The sequence below is a fragment of the Phyllobates terribilis genome, unplaced genomic scaffold (assembly GCF_046119375.1).
Source record: "Phyllobates terribilis strain yellow unplaced genomic scaffold, ASM4611937v1 Scaffold_5__5_contigs__length_657084704, whole genome shotgun sequence".
NCBI lineage: Eukaryota > Metazoa > Chordata > Amphibia > Anura > Dendrobatidae > Phyllobates > Phyllobates terribilis.
In genome coordinates, this window is record NW_027362765.1 from 653,871,810 (window position 1) to 653,885,772 (window position 13,963).

Consider the following 13,963-nt stretch of genomic DNA (forward strand, 5'->3'; position numbering starts at 1 on the left):
TGCTGTTGATAACAAGGGCATTTGCTAAATAGATGGTGTGTGTGCAACAATGTACTGAAAGGTCAATTATATTGTGCAGCTTATCTCACCACCTGTAGTTATTTAGGTGAAAGCTCCAAAATGCTTGCCTAATATGTCTGTTTATCCAAAAGGAAGTAAAAAGGGAGAGCTAGAAAGATAGCATTGCATCACATTACATGGCAATGCAATGCACAGTTGCTGAAGTTGAACCAAAATGAGCTTGTAATCTGGCTTCTGCAACTTTGAACATGAAAAATCCAATGAGGAGAAGAAAAGCAAAGCCAAAGAGTCCATCCCAAAATCCGACAAACAAGCAAAATGAACAAAAAACATTGAATTCAATTCTTTCTGATTTTAGAAACTGCATTAAAGAAGGGGTGCACCGGTCCTGGAGATACTGCAATACCAGGTCAATGCGTGGAGTGGACAGAGCAAGCTCTTTTTCCATCTCCCTGTTCTAAAAATCCATTTAATATATGGTCCCCAGATAGGGGACGTATCAGATATTAAACTGATAAGAACAGATACTACACTTGATCTTAGCCAAAAGGCCGAGAAGCGATAACCAGAATTGGTTTCAAACTACGGAGCCACCCAAGGATCCTGAAAAGTCCATTTGTGGAGATGAGCTCCTGGACTCCCGTTAAGAAGACATGTTGTCAACCTCTAGATCCCTTACATGCCTGCACTTTTCGGCTTGCTGCTGCTGCAATCCACGCGTTTTAGATCTGCATAACTCCACCTCTTTAAACACAGCACCTTCACCCCCTGCTGTTCCCACCCGCCTCAACACCGTTGGAAGGGAGGAGAACCAATTAAGGCGGGGGGTGGGGTGGAACGAGCAGCTGTCTACCCTTAGCAGGAGGGCTCCTGATTACATACCTCTCCTGCTGCTGCTGCTGCTGGCTGTCCAGCAGCAGACTGAAGGTGGCTGCTGCTGTGCACAGGTATATAAAGGCTCAGAGCCTATTATGACACGCGCAGCCAGCGTTCCATTGCCACATTCCATCTACTGCAGGCAGGATACCTGGCTGGCTGAATGTCGCTGAGAAGCTCACAGAGACCGCCATAAGCAACAGTTTAACAGAATGCCACAGACTAATCAAGCAAACTTTTTGGGTTGGGTTCTCTTTTATAGTCTGCAGGCATTAAATGAAAGAAGTCAGTGTTCCAGCAGAAGGAGACAACGTTTCAGAAAAGGCATTGTAGCAAACCAAAAAAGAAATTTTAAGCGCAGCAGAGTAACCAGCGCACATACCTGTTAGCTCAGGTGAGTTTAAAAGGCTGCTGTTGATAACAAGGGCATTTGCTAAATAGATGGTGTGTGTGCAACAATATACTGAAAGGTCAATTATATTGTGCAGCTTATCTCACCACCTGTAGTTATTTAGGTGAAAGCTCCAAAATGCTTGCCTAATATGTCTGTTTATCCAAAAGGAAGTAAAAAGGGAGAGCTAGAAAGATAGCATTGCATCACATTACATGGCAATGCAATGCACAGTTGCTGAAGTTGAACCAAAATGAGCTTGTAATCTGGCTTCTGCAACTTTGAACATGAAAAATCCAATGAGGAGAAGAAAAGCAAAGCCAAAGAGTCCATCCCAAAATCCGACAAACAAGCAAAATGAACAAAAAACATTGAATTCAATTCTTTCTGATTTTAGAAACTGCATTAAAGAAGGGGTGCACCGGTCCTGGAGATACTGCAATACCAGGTCAATGCGTGGAGTGGACAGAGCAAGCTCTTTTTCCATCTCTCTGTTCTAAAAATCCATTTAATATATGGTCCCCAGATAGGGGACGTATCAGATATTAAACTGATAAGAACAGATACTACACTTGATCTTAGCCAAAAGGCCGAGAAGCGATAACCAGAATTGGTTTCAAACTACGGAGCCACCCAAGGATCCTGAAAAGTCCATTTGTGGAGATGAGCTCCTGGACTCCCGTTAAGAAGACATGTTGTCAACCTCTAGATCCCTTACATGCCTGCACTTTTCGGCTTGCTGCTGCTGCAATCCACGCGTTTTAGATCTGCATAACTCCACCTCTTTAAACACAGCACCTTCACCCCCTGCTGTTCCCACCCGCCTCAACACCGTTGGAAGGGAGGAGAACCAATTAAGGCGGGGGGTGGGGTGGAACGAGCAGCTGTCTACCCTTAGCAGGAGGGCTCCTGATTACATACCTCTCCTGCTGCTGCTGCTGCTGGCTGTCCAGCAGCAGACTGAAGGTGGCTGCTGCTGTGCACAGGTATATAAAGGCTCAGAGCCTATTATGACACGCGCAGCCAGCGTTCCATTGCCACATTCCATCTACTGCAGGCAGGATACCTGGCTGGCTGAATGTCGCTGAGAAGCTCACAGAGACCGCCATAAGCAACAGTTTAACAGAATGCCACAGACTAATCAACCAAACTTTTTGGGTTGGGTTCTCTTTTATAGTCTGCAGGCATTAAATGAAAGAAGTCAGTGTTCCAGCAGAAGGAGACAACGTTTCAGAAAAGGCATTGTAGCAAACCAAAAAAGAAATTTTAAGCGCAGCAGAGTAACCAGCGCACATACCTGTTAGCTCAGGTGAGTTTAAAAGGCTGCTGTTGATAACAAGGGCATTTGCTAAATAGATGGTGTGTGTGCAACAATGTACTGAAAGGTCAATTATATTGTGCAGCTTATCTCACCACCTGTAGTAATTTAGGTGAAAGCTCCAAAATGCTTGCCTAATATGTCTGTTTATCCAAAAGTAAGTAAAAAGGGAGAGCTAGAAAGATAGCATTGCATCACATTACATGGCAATGCAATGCACAGTTGCTGAAGTTGAACCAAAATGAGCTTGTAATCTGGCTTCTGCAACTTTGAACATGAAAAATCCAATGAGGAGAAGAAAAGCAAAGCCAAAGAGTCCATCCCAAAATCCGACAAACAAGCAAAATGAACAAAAAACATTGAATTCAATTCTTTCTGATTTTAGAAACTGCATTAAAGAAGGGGTGCACCGGTCCTGGAGATACTGCAATACCAGGTCAATGCGTGGAGTGGACAGAGCAAGCTCTTTTTCCATCTCCCTGTTCTAAAAATCCATTTAATATATGGTCCCCAGATAGGGGACGTATCAGATATTAAACTGATAAGAACAGATACTACACTTGATCTTAGCCAAAAGGCCGAGAAGCGATAACCAGAATTGGTTTCAAACTACGGAGCCACCCAAGGATCCTGAAAAGTCCATTTGTGGAGATGAGCTCCTGGACTCCCGTTAAGAAGACATGTTGTCAACCTCTAGATCCCTTACATGCCTGCACTTTTCGGCTTGCTGCTGCTGCAATCCACGCGTTTTAGATCTGCATAACTCCACCTCTTTAAACACAGCACCTTCACCCCCTGCTGTTCCCACCCGCCTCAACACCGTTGGAAGGGAGGAGAACCAATTAAGGCGGGGGGTGGGGTGGAACGAGCAGCTGTCTACCCTTAGCAGGAGGGCTCCTGATTACATACCTCTCCTGCTGCTGCTGCTGCTGGCTGTCCAGCAGCAGACTGAAGGTGGCTGCTGCTGTGCACAGGTATATAAAGGCTCAGAGCCTATTATGACACGCGCAGCCAGCGTTCCATTGCCACATTCCATCTACTGCAGGCAGGATACCTGGCTGGCTGAATGTCGCTGAGAAGCTCACAGAGACCGCCATAAGCAACAGTTTAACAGAATGCCACAGACTAATCAACCAAACTTTTTGGGTTGGGTTCTCTTTTATAGTCTGCAGGCATTAAATGAAAGAAGTCAGTGTTCCAGCAGAAGGAGACAACGTTTCAGAAAAGGCATTGTAGCAAACCAAAAAAGAAATTTTAAGCGCAGCAGAGTAACCAGCGCACATACCTGTTAGCTCAGGTGAGTTTAAAAGGCTGCTGTTGATAACAAGGGCATTTGCTAAATAGATGGTGTGTGTGCAACAATATACTGAAAGGTCAATTATATTGTGCAGCTTATCTCACCACCTGTAGTTATTTAGGTGAAAGCTCCAAAATGCTTGCCTAATATGTCTGTTTATCCAAAAGGAAGTAAAAAGGGAGAGCTAGAAAGATAGCATTGCATCACATTACATGGCAATGCAATGCACAGTTGCTGAAGTTGAACCAAAATGAGCTTGTAATCTGGCTTCTGCAACTTTGAACATGAAAAATCCAATGAGGAGAAGAAAAGCAAAGCCAAAGAGTCCATCCCAAAATCCGACAAACAAGCAAAATGAACAAAAAACATTGAATTCAATTCTTTCTGATTTTAGAAACTGCATTAAAGAAGGGGTGCACCGGTCCTGGAGATACTGCAATACCAGGTCAATGCGTGGAGTGGACAGAGCAAGCTCTTTTTCCATCTCCCTGTTCTAAAAATCCATTTAATATATGGTCCCCAGATAGGGGACGTATCAGATATTAAACTGATAAGAACAGATACTACACTTGATCTTAGCCAAAAGGCCGAGAAGCGATAACCAGAATTGGTTTCAAACTACGGAGCCACCCAAGGATCCTGAAAAGTCCATTTGTGGAGATGAGCTCCTGGACTCCCGTTAAGAAGACATGTTGTCAACCTCTAGATCCCTTACATGCCTGTACTTTTCGGCTTGCTGCTGCTGCAATCCACGCGTTTTAGATCTGCATAACTCCACCTCTTTAAACACAGCACCTTCACCCCCTGCTGTTCCCACCCGCCTCAACACCGTTGGAAGGGAGGAGAACCAATTAAGGCGGGGGGTGGGGTGGAACGAGCAGCTGTCTACCCTTAGCAGGAGGGCTCCTGATTACATACCTCTCCTGCTGCTGCTGCTGCTGGCTGTCCAGCAGCAGACTGAAGGTGGCTGCTGCTGTGCACAGGTATATAAAGGCTCAGAGCCTATTATGACACGCGCAGCCAGCGTTCCATTGCCACATTCCATCTACTGCAGGCAGGATACCTGGCTGGCTGAATGTCGCTGAGAAGCTCACAGAGACCGCCATAAGCAACAGTTTAACAGAATGCCACAGACTAATCAACCAAACTTTTTGGGTTGGGTTCTCTTTTATAGTCTGCAGGCATTAAATGAAAGAAGTCAGTGTTCCAGCAGAAGGAGACAACGTTTCAGAAAAGGCATTGTAGCAAACCAAAAAAGAAATTTTAAGCGCAGCAGAGTAACCAGCGCACATACCTGTTAGCTCAGGTGAGTTTAAAAGGCTGCTGTTGATAACAAGGGCATTTGCTAAATAGATGGTGTGTGTGCAACAATATACTGAAAGGTCAATTATATTGTGCAGCTTATCTCACCACCTGTAGTTATTTAGGTGAAAGCTCCAAAATGCTTGCCTAATATGTCTGTTTATCCAAAAGGAAGTAAAAAGGGAGAGCTAGAAAGATAGCATTGCATCACATTACATGGCAATGCAATGCACAGTTGCTGAAGTTGAACCAAAATGAGCTTGTAATCTGGCTTCTGCAACTTTGAACATGAAAAATCCAATGAGGAGAAGAAAAGCAAAGCCAAAGAGTCCATCCCAAAATCCGACAAACAAGCAAAATGAACAAAAAACATTGAATTCAATTCTTTCTGATTTTAGAAACTGCATTAAAGAAGGGGTGCACCGGTCCTGGAGATACTGCAATACCAGGTCAATGCGTGGAGTGGACAGAGCAAGCTCTTTTTCCATCTCCCTGTTCTAAAAATCCATTTAATATATGGTCCCCAGATAGGGGACGTATCAGATATTAAACTGATAAGAACAGATACTACACTTGATCTTAGCCAAAAGGCCGAGAAGCGATAACCAGAATTGGTTTCAAACTACGGAGCCACCCAAGGATCCTGAAAAGTCCATTTGTGGAGATGAGCTCCTGGACTCCCGTTAAGAAGACATGTTGTCAACCTCTAGATCCCTTACATGCCTGCACTTTTCGGCTTGCTGCTGCTGCAATCCACGCGTTTTAGATCTGCATAACTCCACCTCTTTAAACACAGCACCTTCACCCCCTGCTGTTCCCACCCGCCTCAACACCGTTGGAAGGGAGGAGAACCAATTAAGGCGGGGGGTGGGGTGGAACGAGCAGCTGTCTACCCTTAGCAGGAGGGCTCCTGATTACATACCTCTCCTGCTGCTGCTGCTGCTGGCTGTCCAGCAGCAGACTGAAGGTGGCTGCTGCTGTGCACAGGTATATAAAGGCTCAGAGCCTATTATGACACGCGCAGCCAGCGTTCCATTGCCACATTCCATCTACTGCAGGCAGGATACCTGGCTGGCTGAATGTCGCTGAGAAGCTCACAGAGACCGCCATAAGCAACAGTTTAACAGAATGCCACAGACTAATCAACCAAACTTTTTGGGTTGGGTTCTCTTTTATAGTCTGCAGGCATTAAATGAAAGAAGTCAGTGTTCCAGCAGAAGGAGACAACGTTTCAGAAAAGGCATTGTAGCAAACCAAAAAAGAAATTTTAAGCGCAGCAGAGTAACCAGCGCACATACCTGTTAGCTCAGGTGAGTTTAAAAGGCTGCTGTTGATAACAAGGGCATTTGCTAAATAGATGGTGTGTGTGCAACAATATACTGAAAGGTCAATTATATTGTGCAGCTTATCTCACCACCTGTAGTTATTTAGGTGAAAGCTCCAAAATGCTTGCCTAATATGTCTGTTTATCCAAAAGGAAGTAAAAAGGGAGAGCTAGAAAGATAGCATTGCATCACATTACATGGCAATGCAATGCACAGTTGCTGAAGTTGAACCAAAATGAGCTTGTAATCTGGCTTCTGCAACTTTGAACATGAAAAATCCAATGAGGAGAAGAAAAGCAAAGCCAAAGAGTCCATCCCAAAATCCGACAAACAAGCAAAATGAACAAAAAACATTGAATTCAATTCTTTCTGATTTTAGAAACTGCATTAAAGAAGGGGTGCACCGGTCCTGGAGATACTGCAATACCAGGTCAATGCGTGGAGTGGACAGAGCAAGCTCTTTTTCCATCTCCCTGTTCTAAAAATCCATTTAATATATGGTCCCCAGATAGGGGACGTATCAGATATTAAACTGATAAGAACAGATACTACACTTGATCTTAGCCAAAAGGCCGAGAAGCGATAACCAGAATTGGTTTCAAACTACGGAGCCACCCAAGGATCCTGAAAAGTCCATTTGTGGAGATGAGCTCCTGGACTCCCGTTAAGAAGACATGTTGTCAACCTCTAGATCCCTTACATGCCTGCACTTTTCGGCTTGCTGCTGCTGCAATCCACGCGTTTTAGATCTGCATAACTCCACCTCTTTAAACACAGCACCTTCACCCCCTGCTGTTCCCACCCGCCTCAACACCGTTGGAAGGGAGGAGAACCAATTAAAGCGGGGGGTGGGGTGGAACGAGCAGCTGTCTACCCTTAGCAGGAGGGCTCCTGATTACATACCTCTCCTGCTGCTGCTGCTGCTGGCTGTCCAGCAGCAGACTGAAGGTGGCTGCTGCTGTGCACAGGTATATAAAGGCTCAGAGCCTATTATGACACGCGCAGCCAGCGTTCCATTGCCACATTCCATCTACTGCAGGCAGGATACCTGGCTGGCTGAATGTCGCTGAGAAGCTCACAGAGACCGCCATAAGCAACAGTTTAACAGAATGCCACAGACTAATCAACCAAACTTTTTGGGTTGGGTTCTCTTTTATAGTCTGCAGGCATTAAATGAAAGAAGTCAGTGTTCCAGCAGAAGGAGACAACGTTTCAGAAAAGGCATTGTAGCAAACCAAAAAAGAAATTTTAAGCGCAGCAGAGTAACCAGCGCACATACCTGTTAGCTCAGGTGAGTTTAAAAGGCTGCTGTTGATAACAAGGGCATTTGCTAAATAGATGGTGTGTGTGCAACAATATACTGAAAGGTCAATTATATTGTGCAGCTTATCTCACCACCTGTAGTTATTTAGGTGAAAGCTCCAAAATGCTTGCCTAATATGTCTGTTTATCCAAAAGGAAGTAAAAAGGGAGAGCTAGAAAGATAGCATTGCATCACATTACATGGCAATGTAATGCACAGTTGCTGAAGTTGAACCAAAATGAGCTTGTAATCTGGCTTCTGCAACTTTGAACATGAAAAATCCAATGAGGAGAAAAAAAGCAAAGCCAAAGAGTCCATCCCAAAATCCGACAAACAAGCAAAATGAACAAAAAACATTGAATTCAATTCTTTCTGATTTTAGAAACTGCATTAAAGAAGGGGTGCACCGGTCCTGGAGATACTGCAATACCAGGTCAATGCGTGGAGTGGACAGAGCAAGCTCTTTTTCCATCTCCCTGTTCTAAAAATCCATTTAATATATGGTCCCCAGATAGGGGACGCATCAGATATTAAACTGATAAGAACAGATACTACACTTGATCTTAGCCAAAAGGCCGAGAAGCGATAACCAGAATTGGTTTCAAACTACGGAGCCACCCAAGGATCCTGAAAAGTCCATTTGTGGAGATGAGCTCCTGGACTCCCGTTAAGAAGACATGTTGTCAACCTCTAGATCCCTTACATGCCTGCACTTTTCGGCTTGCTGCTGCTGCAATCCACGCGTTTTAGATCTGCATAACTCCACCTCTTTAAACACAGCACCTTCACCCCCTGCTGTTCCCACCCGCCTCAACACCGTTGGAAGGGAGGAGAACCAATTAAGGCGGGGGGTGGGGTGGAACGAGCAGCTGTCTACCCTTAGCAGGAGGGCTCCTGATTACATACCTCTCCTGCTGCTGCTGCTGCTGGCTGTCCAGCAGCAGACTGAAGGTGGCTGCTGCTGTGCACAGGTATATAAAGGCTCAGAGCCTATTATGACACGCGCAGCCAGCGTTCCATTGCCACATTCCATCTACTGCAGGCAGGATACCTGGCTGGCTGAATGTCGCTGAGAAGCTCACAGAGACCGCCATAAGCAACAGTTTAACAGAATGCCACAGACTAATCAACCAAACTTTTTGGGTTGGGTTCTCTTTTATAGTCTGCAGGCATTAAATGAAAGAAGTCAGTGTTCCAGCAGAAGGAGACAACGTTTCAGAAAAGGCATTGTAGCAAACCAAAAAAGAAATTTTAAGCGCAGCAGAGTAACCAGCGCACATACCTGTTAGCTCAGGTGAGTTTAAAAGGCTGCTGTTGATAACAAGGGCATTTGCTAAATAGATGGTGTGTGTGCAACAATATACTGAAAGGTCAATTATATTGTGCAGCTTATCTCACCACCTGTAGTTATTTAGGTGAAAGCTCCAAAATGCTTGCCTAATATGTCTGTTTATCCAAAAGGAAGTAAAAAGGGAGAGCTAGAAAGATAGCATTGCATCACATTACATGGCAATGCAATGCACAGTTGCTGAAGTTGAACCAAAATGAGCTTGTAATCTGGCTTCTGCAACTTTGAACATGAAAAATCCAATGAGGAGAAGAAAAGCAAAGCCAAAGAGTCCATCCCAAAATCCGACAAACAAGCAAAATGAACAAAAAACATTGAATTCAATTCTTTCTGATTTTAGAAACTGCATTAAAGAAGGGGTGCACCGGTCCTGGAGATACTGCAACACCAGGTCAATGCGTGGAGTGGACAGAGCAAGCTCTTTTTCCATCTCCCTGTTCTAAAAATCCATTTAATATATGGTCCCCAGATAGGGGACGTATCAGATATTAAACTGATAAGAACAGATACTACACTTGATCTTAGCCAAAAGGCCGAGAAGCGATAACCAGAATTGATTTCAAACTACGGAGCCACCCAAGGATCCTGAAAAGTCCATTTGTGGAGATGAGCTCCTGGACTCCCGTTAAGAAGACATGTTGTCAACCTCTAGATCCCTTACATGCCTGCACTTTTCGGCTTGCTGCTGCTGCAATCCACGCGTTTTAGATCTGCATAACTCCACCTCTTTAAACACAGCACCTTCACCCCCTGCTGTTCCCACCCGCCTCAACACCGTTGGAAGGGAGGAGAACCAATTAAGGCGGGGGGTGGGGTGGAACGAGCAGCTGTCTACCCTTAGCAGGAGGGCTCCTGATTACATACCTCTCCTGCTGCTGCTGCTGCTGGCTGTCCAGCAGCAGACTGAAGGTGGCTGCTGCTGTGCACAGGTATATAAAGGCTCAGAGCCTATTATGACACGCGCAGCCAGCGTTCCATTGCCACATTCCATCTACTGCAGGCAGGATACCTGGCTGGCTGAATGTCGCTGAGAAGCTCACAGAGACCGCCATAAGCAACAGTTTAACAGAATGCCACAGACTAATCAACCAAACTTTTTGGGTTGGGTTCTCTTTTATAGTCTGCAGGCATTAAATGAAAGAAGTCAGTGTTCCAGCAGAAGGAGACAACGTTTCAGAAAAGGCATTGTAGCAAACCAAAAAAGAAATTTTAAGCGCAGCAGAGTAACCAGCGCACATACCTGTTAGCTCAGGTGAGTTTAAAAGGCTGCTGTTGATAACAAGGGCATTTGCTAAATAGATGGTGTGTGTGCAACAATATACTGAAAGGTCAATTATATTGTGCAGCTTATCTCACCACCTGTAGTTATTTAGGTGAAAGCTCCAAAATGCTTGCCTAATATGTCTGTTTATCCAAAAGGAAGTAAAAAGGGAGAGCTAGAAAGATAGCATTGCATCACATTACATGGCAATGCAATGCACAGTTGCTGAAGTTGAACCAAAATGAGCTTGTAATCTGGCTTCTGCAACTTTGAACATGAAAAATCCAATGAGGAGAAGAAAAGCAAAGCCAAAGAGTCCATCCCAAAATCCGACAAACAAGCAAAATGAACAAAAAACATTGAATTCAATTCTTTCTGATTTTAGAAACTGCATTAAAGAAGGGGTGCACCGGTCCTGGAGATACTGCAATACCAGGTCAATGCGTGGAGTGGACAGAGCAAGCTCTTTTTCCATCTCCCTGTTCTAAAAATCCATTTAATATATGGTCCCCAGATAGGGGACGTATCAGATATTAAACTGATAAGAACAGATACTACACTTGATCTTAGCCAAAAGGCCGAGAAGCGATAACCAGAATTGGTTTCAAACTACGGAGCCACCCAAGGATCCTGAAAAGTCCATTTGTGGAGATGAGCTCCTGGACTCCCATTAAGAAGACATGTTGTCAACCTCTAGATCCCTTACATGCCTGCACTTTTCGGCTTGCTGCTGCTGCAATCCACGCGTTTTAGATCTGCATAACTCCACCTCGTTAAACACAGCACCTTCACCCCCTGCTGTTCCCACCCGCCTCAACACCGTTGGAAGGGAGGAGAACCAATTAAGGCGGGGGGGGGGGGGGGGGGGTGGAACGAGCAGCTGTATACCCTTAGCAGGAGGGCTCCTGATTACAAACCTCTCCTGCTGCTGCTGCTGGCTGTCCAGCAGCAGACTGAAGGTGGCTGCTGCTGTGCACAGGTATATAAAGGCTCAGAGCCTATTATGACACGCGCAGCCAGCGTTCCATTGCCACATTCCATCTACTGCAGGCAGGATACCTGGCTGGCTGAATGTCGCTGAGAAGCTCACAGAGACCGCCATAAGCAACAGTTTAACAGAATGCCACAGACTAATCAACCAAACTTTTTGGGTTGGGTTCTCTTTTATAGTCTGCAGGCATTAAATGAAAGAAGTCAGTGTTCCAGCAGAAGGAGACAACGTTTCAGAAAAGGCATTGTAGCAAACCAAAAAAGAAATTTTAAGCGCAGCAGAGTAACCAGCGCACATACCTGTTAGCTCAGGTGAGTTTAAAAGGCTGCTGTTGATAACAAGGGCATTTGCTAAATAGATGGTGTGTGTGCAACAATATACTGAAAGGTCAATTATATTGTGCAGCTTATCTCACCACCTGTAGTTATTTAGGTGAAAGCTCCAAAATGCTTGCCTAATATGTCTGTTTATCCAAAAGGAAGTAAAAAGGGAGAGCTAGAAAGATAGCATTGCATCACATTACATGGCAATGCAATGCACAGTTGCTGAAGTTGAACCAAAATGAGCTTGTAATCTGGCTTCTGCAACTTTGAACATGAAAAATCCAATGAGGAGAAGAAAAGCAAAGCCAAAGAGTCCATCCCAAAATCCGACAAACAAGCAAAATGAACAAAAAACATTGAATTCAATTCTTTCTGATTTTAGAAACTGCATTAAAGAAGGGGTGCACCGGTCCTGGAGATACTGCAATACCAGGTCAATGCGTGGAGTGGACAGAGCAAGCTCTTTTTCCATCTCCCTGTTCTAAAAATCCATTTAATATATGGTCCCCAGATAGGGGACGTATCAGATATTAAACTGATAAGAACAGATACTACACTTGATCTTAGCCAAAAGGCCGAGAAGCGATAACCAGAATTGGTTTCAAACTACGGAGCCACCCAAGGATCCTGAAAAGTCCATTTGTGGAGATGAGCTCCTGGACTCCCGTTAAGAAGACATGTTGTCAACCTCTAGATCCCTTACATGCCTGCACTTTTCGGCTTGCTGCTGCTGCAATCCACGCGTTTTAGATCTGCATAACTCCACCTCTTTAAACACAGCACCTTCACCCCCTGCTGTTCCCACCCGCCTCAACACCGTTGGAAGGGAGGAGAACCAATTAAGGCGGGGGGTGGGGTGGAACGAGCAGCTGTCTACCCTTAGCAGGAGGGCTCCTGATTACATACCTCTCCTGCTGCTGCTGCTGCTGGCTGTCCAGCAGCAGACTGAAGGTGGCTGCTGCTGTGCACAGGTATATAAAGGCTCAGAGCCTATTATGACACGCGCAGCCAGCGTTCCATTGCCACATTCCATCTACTGCAGGCAGGATACCTGGCTGGCTGAATGTCGCTGAGAAGCTCACAGAGACCGCCATAAGCAACAGTTTAACAGAATGCCACAGACTAATCAACCAAACTTTTTGGGTTGGGTTCTCTTTTATAGTCTGCAGGCATTAAATGAAAGAAGTCAGTGTTCCAGCAGAAGGAGACAACGTTTCAGAAAAGGCATTGTAGCAAACCAAAAAAGAAATTTTAAGCGCAGCAGAGTAACCAGCGCACATAACTGTTAGCTCAGGTGAGTTTAAAAGGCTGCTGTTGATAACAAGGGCATTTGCTAAATAGATGGTGTGTGTGCAACAATATACTGAAAGGTCAATTATATTGTGCAGCTTATCTCACCACCTGTAGTTATTTAGGTGAAAGCTCCAAAATGCTTGCCTAATATGTCTGTTTATCCAAAAGGAAGTAAAAAGGGAGAGCTAGAAAGATAGCATTGCATCACATTACATGGCAATGCAATGCACAGTTGCTGAAGTTGAACCAAAATGAGCTTGTAATCTGGCTTCTGCAACTTTGAACATGAAAAATCCAATGAGGAGAAGAAAAGCAAAGCCAAAGAGTCCATCCCAAAATCCGACAAACAAGCAAAATGAACAAAAAACATTGAATTCAATTCTTTCTGATTTTAGAAACTGCATTAAAGAAGGGGTGCACCGGTCCTGGAGATACTGCAATACCAGGTCAAAGCGTGGAGTGGACAGAGCAAGCTCTTTTTCCATCTCCCTGTTCTAAAAATCCATTTAATATATGGTCCCCAGATAGGGGACGTATCAGATATTAAACTGATAAGAACAGATACTACACTTGATCTTAGCCAAAAGGCCGAGAAGCGATAACCAGAATTGGTTTCAAACTACGGAGCCACCCAAGGATCCTGAAAAGTCCATTTGTGGAGATGAGCTCCTGGACTCCCGTTAAGAAGACATGTTGTCAACCTCTAGATCCCTTACATGCCTGCACTTTTCGGCTTGCTGCTGCTGCAATCCACGCGTTTTAGATCTGCATAACTCCACCTCTTTAAACACAGCACCTTCACCCCCTGCTGTTCCCACCCGCCTCAACACCGTTGGAAGGGAGGAGAACCAATTAAGGCGGGGGGTGGGGTGGAACGAGCAGCTGTCTACCCTTAGCAGGAGGGCTCCTGATTA

General features: G+C 44.9%; 11 non-coding genes across 11 annotated transcripts; all 11 read right to left on the reverse strand.

Annotated features, from left to right (window-relative positions):
• Positions 1 to 393: 393 nt before the first annotated feature.
• LOC141275301 (U2 spliceosomal RNA) lies at positions 394 to 584 on the reverse strand. The gene has a single exon (XR_012323549.1). It is a non-coding gene; the product is annotated as a U2 spliceosomal RNA (small nuclear RNA).
• A 1,115-nt stretch (positions 585 to 1,699) lies between these two features.
• LOC141149934 (U2 spliceosomal RNA) lies at positions 1,700 to 1,890 on the reverse strand. The gene has a single exon (XR_012246212.1). It is a non-coding gene; the product is annotated as a U2 spliceosomal RNA (small nuclear RNA).
• Positions 1,891 to 3,005: 1,115 nt separating this feature from the next.
• On the reverse strand, positions 3,006 to 3,196 carry LOC141275302 (U2 spliceosomal RNA). The gene has a single exon (XR_012323550.1). It is a non-coding gene; the product is annotated as a U2 spliceosomal RNA (small nuclear RNA).
• A 1,115-nt stretch (positions 3,197 to 4,311) lies between these two features.
• Positions 4,312 to 4,502, reverse strand: LOC141275303 (U2 spliceosomal RNA). The gene has a single exon (XR_012323551.1). It is a non-coding gene; the product is annotated as a U2 spliceosomal RNA (small nuclear RNA).
• A 1,115-nt stretch (positions 4,503 to 5,617) lies between these two features.
• LOC141275304 (U2 spliceosomal RNA) lies at positions 5,618 to 5,808 on the reverse strand. The gene has a single exon (XR_012323552.1). It is a non-coding gene; the product is annotated as a U2 spliceosomal RNA (small nuclear RNA).
• A 1,115-nt stretch (positions 5,809 to 6,923) lies between these two features.
• LOC141275305 (U2 spliceosomal RNA) lies at positions 6,924 to 7,114 on the reverse strand. Its single transcript, XR_012323553.1, has one exon. It is a non-coding gene; the product is annotated as a U2 spliceosomal RNA (small nuclear RNA).
• Positions 7,115 to 8,229: 1,115 nt separating this feature from the next.
• LOC141149730 (U2 spliceosomal RNA) lies at positions 8,230 to 8,420 on the reverse strand. The gene has a single exon (XR_012246018.1). It is a non-coding gene; the product is annotated as a U2 spliceosomal RNA (small nuclear RNA).
• A 1,115-nt stretch (positions 8,421 to 9,535) lies between these two features.
• Positions 9,536 to 9,726, reverse strand: LOC141149523 (U2 spliceosomal RNA). Its single transcript, XR_012245815.1, has one exon. It is a non-coding gene; the product is annotated as a U2 spliceosomal RNA (small nuclear RNA).
• A 1,115-nt stretch (positions 9,727 to 10,841) lies between these two features.
• Positions 10,842 to 11,032, reverse strand: LOC141275306 (U2 spliceosomal RNA). The gene has a single exon (XR_012323554.1). It is a non-coding gene; the product is annotated as a U2 spliceosomal RNA (small nuclear RNA).
• Positions 11,033 to 12,152: 1,120 nt separating this feature from the next.
• On the reverse strand, positions 12,153 to 12,343 carry LOC141275307 (U2 spliceosomal RNA). The gene has a single exon (XR_012323555.1). It is a non-coding gene; the product is annotated as a U2 spliceosomal RNA (small nuclear RNA).
• Positions 12,344 to 13,458: 1,115 nt separating this feature from the next.
• Positions 13,459 to 13,649, reverse strand: LOC141149674 (U2 spliceosomal RNA). Its single transcript, XR_012245965.1, has one exon. It is a non-coding gene; the product is annotated as a U2 spliceosomal RNA (small nuclear RNA).
• Between the last annotated feature and the right edge of the window lie 314 nt (positions 13,650 to 13,963).